We start from the raw sequence: 6,354 nt of genomic DNA, 5'->3' as shown, positions 1-6,354 counted from the left end.
CCGTGCGCATCAAGCTCCTCACCTGTCTGGAAAGGTGAAGCCAGGTGATCTCTTCGACCTTAGCGTCGAGGCCCATTCATCAAGAAGCTGCCCTGGCCTACTGATCTGCTGGGTCAGTGATTCCGTGCACCTCTGGCTCACCCCCATCCCCCTCTTCCAAAACGTGACTCACCAAGGAGTCCTGTTGCTGCCGGTCGGAGAGATTGAGAAGAAGAGGAACCTGGTATACCATAGTTGTAGCCAACGTGAGAATTTTTGGGGTGAGCCAGGCAAGAGGGCAACGTGCCGATTAGTGCGACAACCAGGTCAACAGCTATCACGGGCATAGGACTGATCTTCAAAGGAGTGCAGGTACTACATCAATGGCCATTTAGTTTTCCCCCGATTCTTAGCTTAGACTAATTTTAACTTTATAGGGAACCTGGCTAATTACAATATTCGGACTGTGTGCGGTGGGATTGTGTGTAAATATTTTTCCGTTATCATTTCTGGGTTGAGACTAGCATAGTCTCTGGGTCACGTGGGCCACGTGCCAGACCCCATTTTGATTTTTGATTGTTGCAGACCACGTGTCTAACCCATCATTTTCATTATTTGAATTGCATCTCTTTTGATACCATTTTTTGTGTTGTTAAGATCTCCGTTTTGTTTTAATGTAAATTTGTGAATAAATCAATATTAGGTTAATTAAACCTCCTTAGTATTTTTGCTCCCTCATTTATTTTAATGTGTGAAATGAATAGTTGATCACGGGACAAAGTACCCAATATTTAAAGAGAAAACCTAAGTAAGTCTATAGGTGGTAACAGCGAGAAACTTTGCATTAATATATTTGCTTCGAAGGTAAAGATCCTTATCTTTAAACTTTTAAACTACTTTACATCACTGCTCCCATTTTGGATTTTGTCTGATTACATTAACATAAAATACCTGTCCAGCATTTCATTGGGGTAGCTGGGACGGAGCCGGAACAGAGCCTGAGAATGAGATGACTATAGACCTGACAAAGCTAGAGTAGGCCATAAATTATTGATATTTCTAAGTGTGGAGTACTCCGGCCTCTGGACAGTAAATTTCCCTTTTGTATTTGAGAGTGATGGTTAGTGAATTGTGACAGTAAAGTATTAGCAGGGTGTTTGTGCCCTGAGAGTAAGTGCTCATATCCTCCCCTGTTGAACTTTATGTAACTGTTATAAGGAGACTTTCCCGGACTAAGTTCCCACTCAGAACATAACCATCAAAAAATTCTCCACACGAGTGGTCCTTCGAACCGGATCTTTTACCTTTGACTTGTGAAGCATTAACGTAATTAATCAGCTTGATTAAGCATATAGTAACTCGCTATATCACTTACCCACACGCACACAGCCAGTTTGTCGAATGTGTAATGCCCAGACTTTAATTGAGAAGAGAAATTTGTAATCATTATGATGTTTTTGTATCGACCACGTGTTTAAGGAAAGAACTACGTAACCAGGTTAATTTGTTGCTTGAATGTTCTCTACAGAAAGACTAGAATTTGTCGTAGGAACTTCACTTTGTCTCGGATCCGTTCACCCACGTGTTGTGGCAGAATCCACTTATACCAGAAAGTTCTAAGCTACTTGAACTAAGGTTTTTTTGTTGTTCAGACACCCGTGTTTACTGCTCAGCTAGAGCACCGGTGTACTCATTCTGTCAACTAATTTTGCTAGCTAAGCATCTAATTTGTAACATTTTGTACCTTGGTTTACCTTCCTTTGTGTCGTTTACCTTCCCTAACCAACCTTAACTTTTCTAATTAACATCACTGTGTACCTAGCACGTGTCCTTGTCCTAAAGAGCGAATTGGCGCAACATAATTTTAAGTCTTCTTACGAGTAACGTAGAAACTTAACACCAAGTCCGTTTCATTCCACGTGTTTGTTCCGAGATGGCGGATCTTGTCTACAGCCCAAACTAAGGGTGCGTAATTGTTTGCTACCGTAAGTAAATTACCGCGTGTAGTACCATTTAATTTCCTTTAGCGAGGAGATATTATTTTTGTCCTTTAGTGAGGATATTTTTGTTTTACCTCCGCGTGAGGGAAATCTCATTTTTGTTTAGCCTCCACGAGAGTGCACTTTAAAAGCTAAGTCGTTGCCTTGTGCGCCTATTTACATTTTGAATAGTTCAGTGGTCGTCTTAGTGCTCCCGTAATTGTGAAATCGTCACAACAGTGTCAGCCTCGACCTGTTATTTTAACTTTTAACTTTAATCTTTGCATTCATAAGCCATGTGCTTTCTAATATGTTCTACTTTAAAGTAAATTAATTAGTCAGTATCGCCACGTGCGTATATAATTCATTTTAGTAAAGTGTTTAAAGTCACGTGACCTGGGCATCGTCTGCTTTGTTAGGCCCCAGTCAATTTGAATTTTAAAGTAGTTTTGTTATTTACCTTTGTGTTGTCATTTAACCATTTTTTCTCATCATGAGTAAATTTAAATATTCAATTGTCACGCTAGTAAATGTGTAAAGTTTCATTTTTACATTCCATTTGAAAATTCAGTTATCCCTTGTTTTGTTTTACGAATCCGTTCATCAATCGTGGTCATTCTAAGATTGCGGACTTCATGTTTAACGTAAACAACCCTCCACCGCCTAAGGCGGAAACGCTTAGCCCCGAGGAGATTAATGCTAGGCTTAAGGAACAGGAATTAACATTCACCTTTATTTGTGAGGGCGCAGACCTAGCACTTCATGCTCTTGCTTCAGTAGATTTTCCCAACATGGGTCCTGAAGCCGTGGGTCATTTCAAAAGTGAAATTAGTAAAGTGAAAGATGAACTTAACCATTGCAAGAATTTTTGGAGACGTCATTACGACCATCCTATTGTCAAATTAAATTATCCCGTGCTTGCTGCTTGTTCAAGTAAAGTTGAAATTGCTTTTAATAGCCTAATGGCTCATCCTAATTTAACTATCAAACCCAATCAATCTAATTCTTCAACGAGGACGACACCTTCAGTGACACGTCCCGTTGTAAATGTCATTAACGATCCCCTAGTTGGTCCTTTTAATGCCTCAGCAGTCAAGCACAATGTAATTAATTTTGCAACAACTCCCCAACCTATTCAATCGTACCATTCCAGTACTATGTTGCCAAAACGGCATACGATTAGTAATTTTGTGTCAGTCCCACGTGCTCCGTCCTCATCTCCGAACCTTAAGCCACCAGCGTTTGATCGCCCTCAACCCCCTTTGTCTTTGCCGCCGGTGACAGTCCGTCCCGGAGGAAATACCAGTCACAGTCTTAATATGGACCCCCCAACTGGTAGCGCAAATACCACTCAACCTAACCGTGTGCTTGAATGCCAGCAGAAGCTTGTACCGGTTGTAGATTCAATCATTAAAGTCCTACCATCCCATGGACCAGTGCTCACGTTGCCTGACTGTCCAGTTCTTAAGGCCGTAACTTCCGCTCTAACCCGTGTTGTCGCTAAACCATCCCCGTCAGGACTTGAAACCCGCCCTCAGAAAGAGCTGCGTGATCGTAACCTAAAGACTTCAGCAGTCATAAAGGAACCTTTTGCACTGACGGCGGATATAGCGAAGGTCACACATGTAGACCTAGCACCGGAGCTTAGAGCCTGTTTACGATTCACCTTGCTTGAGAATAACGGTACCATGAACATCATTCATTATTTGCATTCACTTTTGTATGGCACAACTCTAAGCCTTTATTATTTTTGCCAAGTCATTCAGCAGCATTTTTTCGGTCAATCCCATGCTTTAACCTCCAAGCGTAAATTTCATTTTTGCCTTGATGCTTTGTCACGTTATTGCTATAATCCCCCTGACATCCTTCAGCTCATGCTGAAAATAAGTTTTGTTTTTAATGTTCCCATCTTAAACGTTCCTGTTAAAGACAACATCCAAGACCCAAGCTGTCAGAAATACGATGTCCCCATAGACCTAGTTCGTCTCGATTTATCATTCAGGCTAGTGTCAAGCAAATGTTCACCTTTAAACGCCGAGAAGGAAGTAACTTTTCTCCTTTTGTCAGGCGATGAATACAAAGTTTTCAGTACGCCAATAATTTTATTTGTAGAAATATTTTATGTAAAACGTTGGGTGTCAGACTTGGATTGGGATTCACCCCGCTAATTTTGAATTAGTCATTGGCCTGACTAGTTGCTGAACTTGACTGACATTGGCTTACGTTTTCTTTGCTCTATCCGGACCCCTAGGGTGGGAAGAATTGAGTACTTTTAATCGTTCTGTTATTATTGCATCGTACGTTTAAAGTTAAAACTGATCATATGCTTAACTTAACGCTTCCGTGAAGCATTGCCTGCGTGGTTCAATATTCCCCAAATTCACGTGAAAGCATAACTTTTGACTCGATTGATTTCAATTAACGTTAACAGCGTTTTGTTAACTTTAAACGGACGTTGATGTGAAGAACAACTTCACTCATCATTCAGCCAGTAACCTTATCTCACTCATACTAACAAGTAGTTGAATCACATTTGCCGGAACTAACCCCTCTCCCTTTTTTCTCCCCTTTATCCCCAGGGTGTGAAGAATTTTCTTCACTCTTCTTCTTTCAATCGTATTTTTAGCTCTCTTCTACTAATACTATAGCTACCCCTTAAACATTCTCTTCTACATTCAATTTTCTTTAACGAAACATAGGGAAGACTAATCTAAACTTGTTGACAGTGGCGCACGCCATGCTCGTGACGTCATAGCGTAGATACGCCACAGAGGGCCTTAGTGTAACTCCGGCGTATGTTGGTTCTTTCCTTAAACTACGTGGGTCGAGATTAAATTCCTAAACTGAATTTTTATATAAATTCCAATAATGCTAAATTAATGCATCTTATATTTCTCAATACCAATTAAGGTTTGTTAATTTTAAGATGTATGCCCATCGCACCAGTCCATTGCTAACTAATCATTTTAAATATTAATTTTTAGCAAGCCAGAATAGGTAGGATTATTGTATATATAAACTCCCTTAGAGCAGCAAGATTTCTCTAAAGTATTTAGTACAAAATCCTGCCTCCTCTGCACTCCTTGCAACAATATATTGCCCTGTCATAAGTCCCGATATGGCACCCCCAATGGATTACCGTGCGCATCAAGCTCCTCACCTGTCTGGAAAGGTGAAGCCAGGTGATCTCTTCGACCTTAGCGTCGAGGCCCATTCATCAAGAAGCTGCCCTGGCCTACTGATCTGCTGGGTCAGTGATTCCGTGCACCTCTGGCTCACCCCCATCCCCCTCTTCCAAAACGTGACTCACCGAGGAGTCCTGTTGCTGCCGGTCGGAGAGATTGAGAAGAAGAGGAACCTGGTATACCATAGTTGTAGCCAACGTGAGAATTTTTGGGGTGAGCCAGGCAAGAGGGCAACGTGCTGATTATTGCGACAACCAGGTCAACAGCTATCACAGGCATAGGACTGATCTTCAAAGGAGTGCAGGTACTACATCAATGGCCATTTAGTTTTCCCCCGATTCTTAGCTTAGACTAATTTTAACTTTATAGGGAACCTGGCTAATTACAATATTCGGACTGTGTGCGGTGGGATTGTGTGTAAATATTTTTCCGTTATCATTTCTGGGTTGAGACTACCATAGTCTCTGGGTCACGTGGGCCACGTGCCAGACCCCATTTTGATTTTTGATTGTTGCAGACCACGTGTCTAACCCATCATTTTCATTATTTGAATTGCATCTCTTTTGATACCATTTTTTGTGTTGTTAAGATGTCCGTTTTGTTTTAATGTAAATTAGTGAATAAATCAATATTAGGTTAATTAAACCTCCTTAGTATTTTTGCTCCCTCATTTATTTTAATGTGTGAAATGAATAATTGATCACGGGACAAAGTACCCAATATTTAAAGAGAAAACCTAAGTAAGTCTATAGGTGGTAACAGCGAGAAACTTTGCATTAATATATTTGCTTCGAAGGTAAAGATCCTTATCTTTAAACTTTTAAACTACTTTACATCACTGCTCCCATTTTGGATTTTGTCTGATTACATTAACGTAAAATACCTGTCCAGCATTTCATTGGGGTAGCTGGGACGGAGCCGGAACAGAGCCTGAGAATGAGATGACTATAGACCTGACAAAGCTAGAGTAGGCCATAAATTATTGATATTTCTACGTGTGGAGTACTCCGGCCTCTGGACAGTAAATTTCCCTTTTGTATTTGAGAGTGATGGTTAGTGAATTGTGACAGTAAAGTATTAGCAGGGTGTTTGTGCCCTGGGAGTAAGTGCTCATATCCTCCCCTGTTGAACTTTATGTAACTGTTATAAGGAGACTTTCCCGGACTAAGTTCCCACTCAGAACATAACCATCAAAAAATTCTCCATATATA

The sequence above is a fragment of the Palaemon carinicauda genome, chromosome 21 (genome assembly GCF_036898095.1).
Source record: "Palaemon carinicauda isolate YSFRI2023 chromosome 21, ASM3689809v2, whole genome shotgun sequence".
Classification (NCBI taxonomy): domain Eukaryota; kingdom Metazoa; phylum Arthropoda; class Malacostraca; order Decapoda; family Palaemonidae; genus Palaemon; species Palaemon carinicauda.
The sequence above is the reverse complement of the archived record's forward strand: the minus strand, read 5'-3'. Positions refer to the sequence as shown.